Source organism: Lepidochelys olivacea (genome assembly GCF_965140295.1).
Source record: "Lepidochelys olivacea isolate rLepOli2 genome assembly, chromosome: 3".
In the NCBI taxonomy this organism is placed as follows: domain Eukaryota; kingdom Metazoa; phylum Chordata; order Testudines; family Cheloniidae; genus Lepidochelys; species Lepidochelys olivacea.
Window position 1 is genome coordinate 135866665 of NC_140413.1, and position 6000 is coordinate 135872664.

The window sequence follows — 6000 nt, forward strand, 5'->3', positions numbered from 1 at the left end:
TGTATACCATTGTCCTTGCATCCTGGCCTCTGCGTGGCATTTATAAGTCGACCTGGGTGAATGATAGATTGTTTCTGTTCACTGGCAATTCTAAAATATCAAAAAAGGTGTCATTTTGGGACAAACTAAAAATGAAATTTTTCAAAATTTTCAGTGAATTGAAAATAATGTCAAACCAGATCAAAACAAAACATTTAATTTCAACATTTCCAAAACATTTTGATATTTCAGTTCAAAACTATTCATGAAATTTGCAAATTTGTGCAGAATAAAAGCAGAAGTGGAATAAGCACTTCAGTTTCCAAGGACGTATATAACTGCACAAGACATGATGCAACTAGCTTCTCATTCTATTTTCTTATATTTGGGTAAGAAGCTTGGTTTTAGTTCAATCAAAACTGCATTTTCCAGCAAATAAACTATTTGCTGAAAATTTTTTACTCAGCTTTATTTATATATATCAGGGTAGTGGAGACTTTTGGGTATATCTACACAGCATCTAGACAACCGCGGCTGCCCCATGCCAACCGACTCGGGCATGTGGGGCTAGGGCTGTTTCATTGCTGTGTAGATTTCTGGGCTCGGTCTAGAGCACAGGCTCTAGGACCCTGCAAGATAGGAGGGTCCCAGAGCTTGGGCTCCAGCCCAAGACTAGAAGTTTACACAGCAATGAAATAGCCCTGCAACCAGAGACCCGCAAGCCCAAGTCAGCTAGCATGGGCCACCCACGGGTGTCTAGTTGCTTTGTAGACATACCCTTGGGGAGTGTGTAATGTCCCTCTCTTCACCACAGGCCCCCTAGTGGGGAAGAGATAATATGAATGAAGGTGAGGGGATAAATCTGGCATCAATCTAGGGGAGAAGTTTCTGGACTGGGATACAGAGTTGTCTGAGAGGAACTGAGAGAGAATCCACATGGTACCAGTTCCAGTATGACTAGGCCTCTCTACTGCTACTGTGTCACACAGGTGCCAGAGACTCTGATCATATCAACTGCTCTGGACAGCATTGACCCTGCCTGACCTACAGAACCTCCAGCAGCAACTTGCATGCGAGAGTCACTGGATAATGCAGAGGAGATTTCCAGTGAGGTTGCTCAAGAAGGAAGCCCCATTTATGACTGTGACATCACTCAAAATTCATCTGCATTTTGCTTGGATGTAATTCAGAAACTTAAATCAGACAGTGTAAATTACCCTGCTCCAATCTTTTACTGTGTGCGTTGAGGACTCCATCTAGCTGAGTGCGGCTTAAATGCACTGAGTTGTAGTTTGTATTGAACTATTTTTGAGTATATCTATTTCAGTTGCTGTATATACAGGTGAGTTGCATCATACGTGCATTTAACTTACGCAAATTCAATTATATGCGTTCGGCAAAAAAAAAAAAAAAAATAACAAGATATCTGTAAATAGTGTGGGTGATTCCGCCCACTATTCCACTCAGTGAGCATATGCCCCGGAGTGAGCATGAGATGGGAGATGTGAATCTGCTGTTCCCTCAGTCAGTCTCAGTTCCTGCGTGCCTCTCATAGTGTGAGCATCTCACCACGCTGAGTATGATTCTAGTGTTTAAAGATACGTATTTTTTGTACAACATGGCCCCTAAACGCAAGCCAAGTACTTCATCTGGTGCTCAACTGACGAAACAGTGATCTGTTCCAACGCTGAAGGAAAAACTGGCTGTGCTGGACTTATTGAGAGATGGTAAGTCGGTCTCCAATGTGACGCGTAAATATGGCCGCAACGAATCTAGCATCTGTGCCATCAAGATTCGAGAGAGAGAAATTCGTCAAGCCATGGCATCAAGTGCTCCGATAACTGCTAAGCTGATGAGCCATGTGCGTGATAAGATTTTAGTGAAGACTGAAAAGGCATTAAACTTATGGCTGGAAGACATGAACCGTAAACGCATGCCTATCGATGGCAACACGTTGCGAGAAAAGGCTCTTCGCCTCTATGCACTGTTCAAACCCCCCACCGAAGCAGGACAGCCTTCTGATGAGAAGGAATTCAAAGCCAGCCAAGGTTGGCTTAACAGTTTTAGGAACCGCTTCAACCTCAAAAACGTGCAGACTACTGGTGAAGCTGCATCTGCCAATGAAGAGGCAGCAAAAGCTTACCCCGAACAATTAAAGAAAATCATAGAAGAAAAGGGCTATCTTCCGAAACAAGTTTTTAGTGCTGACGAGACTGGGCTCTTCTGGAAAAAAATGCCCAACTGCACTTACACTTCGAAATCAGAAAGACAAGCCCCTGGCTTCAAAGCAGCTAAAGACCATGTGACTGTGTTGTTTTGTGGCAATGCGGCTGGGCATTTAATAAAGCCGGGCTTGCTCTACAGGGCTGCAAATCCCCGTGCCCTAAAAGGCAAGAACAAAAATCTCAAATAAAAAGGCTTGGGTGATGGCAGCATTATTTCTGGATTGGTTCCACAAGTGTTTATTTCCGGAGGTCAGGCAGTACCTTGAAGAGAAAGGACTTGACTTTAAAGTGTTGCTGATCGTAGACAATGCTCCTGGCCACCCTGCAACACTCCGGTTTGCACATAACAACGTTGAAGTCGTCTTTCTCCCCCACAATACCACCTCCATCCTCCAACCTCTCAACCAAGGCATGATTCGCTGTTTCAAGGCCACATACACAAGGCTTATGTTCTCACGGATATGTAGTGCTGATCCCAATCTTAATGTGATGGAGTGTTGGAAGTCCTTCAACATTGCCGATTGCATCACTTATATTAAACAGGCAATGGATGCAATCAAGCCTGAAACAGTCAATGCATGTTAGCGAAACCTATGGAAAGAATGTGTGAATGATTTTAAGGGTTTCCTTAAAGAAGTGAAATGCATTGTTCAGGTGGCCAGACAAGTGGGTGGTGATGGCTTCATCGACATCCTTGAGGAAGAAATTGAAGAATTAATTGAGAGCCATAGAGAAACATTGACTAACGAAGAGTTAGAGGAACTGATAAAATCGTTTACAGAAGATGAAGATGACGACAACAAACAGGAAGAGCCAGCAAGTTGGAATCTTCATAAATTTGCTGAAGTGTTCCAAGCAGCGAAACACTTGAATGATTTAATTTCTGAATGTGATCCCTCTATGGAATGAAGCCTCAAAATTGCACGTAGTATTACGGACGATTTGAGACCATATCAAGAAATGTTTGAGCAGCTCAAGAGACAACAGCAACAGTTGCTGATCACCATATTTTTCAAGGAAAAACCAGCAGCAGCAGATGAGCCTACGCAATCAACTTCTCAAGCTGAACAAGAGCCGACCACTTCATCTACGACTCACTCTCCGTCACCCAAGCTCTCCGTCACCTCTGTCTCCTGGATCGACATCAAGCCCTGACGACCCCCTGTAATTACCGTCCGTGTAATTACTCCCTGTAATTAAAAATACAGTACTGTAAAATTATATTTTGCATATGTACTCTTTATTATATACTGTACAGTACATTACTGTATACATTATACATTTATACATATTACTGTACAGGGTTGAATACACAAAACCATGTGCAGTGTACTGTACTTTATGGGCGATTTAAGGGATTTTCAAGGGTAATTTTGACTATAGGCAATTTTTGCCTTATGCGCTGACTTTAGACAATTTTTGACCTTATGCGCTAACCCCCGCGTAAAATGCGACTCCACTGTACTGTTTCATCTCTAATCCAAATGCCATGTTCTTTCCCACCTTCACGTAATGAAAATGATACTTGTGGAATGCCATTAGTCGCTTTTAGAAACCCAATCTGATTGCCTACAGAGTTCTACTTGTTCTGTGGCTGCCCTTATAGATCTTATTTATTTCATACCAGGTGCTTATTTAAAGTCAAATCCAGGGATTATTGATGCTAGGGCCACAATTTTAATTCTCTTTTCACAGCACTTTGAGTGTAAGTGTCACTGCAACATATATCTCAGAACTTAACATTTGCAGTTATAAGACTCATTTTAATTTGTCTTACACTCATCCCTCCTTTCCCTACCCCCTTCCTTTGTCCATCTTAATATTCTAGGTGTGTCTAATTTAGGGCCTTATCCTATGTGGTAGTTTAGGGTCTCCTGACAGGTGTGAGTTTAGGCCACTAAGCACATCTCAGGAAGTGCTCAGAACCTTACGGTAGTAGGCTATTTATCTTCTTTATCTTCCAAAGTCTTCAAACCTGGATGCCTAAAGCGAACCGCCTAAATCCATATTTAGGCACCTAAATATAAGTGGCCTGATTTTCAGAAACACTGAGCATCCACAAATCCCTTTCAAGCCATGGGATCTGGGATTGCTCAGCACCTTTGAAAATCAGGCCACTTATATTTAGGTGCCTAATAAGAGCATAGCTTTAGACACCCCGATTTGAATAGTTTCAGGGCAGGGCCAACATCTTTAAAAAAAATCTCTTTACAGTGCCATCCCAAGTTATGCATGCTACAGACGTGCTTATCGTTCATCATCATCATCATCACCATCATCAATATTCTTTCAGCGAGGCAGAAGTTAGCATGTCATCCTTTCCATCTGCAGATATTTGTCCAGTCGGCTTTTTTCATAACATAACGCATTATCTCCTCCATTGCTCAGATCCTGAAAGCCTTTGATAACAGCCCTGAAGTAGGAGTATTTTGCTGAAAGCAGACACTCCCACTGCTCACAGGAAATTTGGGAATCCCTGGGAACTATCCTGTTCTTTTCAAATCAATTTATTGTAGATTATAAAACAAACAAAACCCAGCAAGAACATTAATTCTGCTCCTGCCTTAGCCAGGATGGTTTTGTCATAACTTTCTACATAACTTTGAGGTGTTTCAGAACTTTATCTCTTCACAGTGCAGATGTCAAAACCACTCAGTTTCACTTCCCAAGCCTCATCCACATATGACAAACATTCACAACATAAGAAATGCCCACAATGGAAAGTGTTATTTTATAAAGCTAATCCCAAAGTCATGTCTGCATGTTTACCAATAAGCATCTCCAATCAACTATTGTCCCAGAGATGGCCAAGGTAGAAAATATTTGAGTAGGGAAATCCTGTGCAGTGACACTTATGCTCTAGCACGGGGGTTCTCAAACTGGAGGTCGGGACCCCCTCAGGGGGTCAGGAGGTTATTACATGGGGGGTCGTGAGCTGTCAGCCTCCACCCTAAACTCCGCTTTGCATCCAGCATTTATCATGGTTTTAAATATATTAAAAAGTGTTTTTAATTTATAAGGGGGGTTGCACTAATGAGGTTTGCTATGTGAAAGGGGTACAAAAGTTTGAGAACTACAGCTCCAGCACATTTTGTCATTTAGTGTTTTTCTTTTGTCCCATTTAAGCGGCAGACACAATACATTTAGGTTGATGCCTTAGCAGGGTTGCCAATTTTGGTCGGACATATTCCCAGGGATTTCATCACATGACATAATCTTTAATTAAAGATTAATCTTTAATTCCTGGAGACTCCAGGACAATCCTGGAGGGTTGGCACCACTAGGCCTTATATGTTTTTGGGCCCCTTCCACTGAAACATCTGATACTGGCCACAAACAGAGAGAGAGGCTATTGGATGAGGTGACCATTCAGTTTGGAGTGTGAATTGTATCTTCCCTACCAAGCACTGCAGGATTCTGTAATAAAGATCCAGGGCACTACAGCTTACTGCAGTGTTTTCAATAAAGGTTCCTAAAAGTCTTCTTAGTTAAACACTGGCAAATAAGTTGCTTGTTAAAAAAACTAGAACACAGCATCTGACCTGGCTATCACTAGTAAAAACATCAAGTAACTTCTTCCTACATAACACATCAGTGTTACTGACCCCATCTTAAATCAAGATTAGCATGTTTAGGAAGGGGTTTGGTTATAAACTTCTCAGGGAGGAGCTTCTTTGTTTTCTGAAGGATGGGCAGGGGTTGTCCACAAACATCGGCAAAGCGCACTGCAGCCTTCAGAATCGTTCCCTGCCAATTGCTGACACAGGCAGCCCTAATGAATCATTCTGAATTGTGA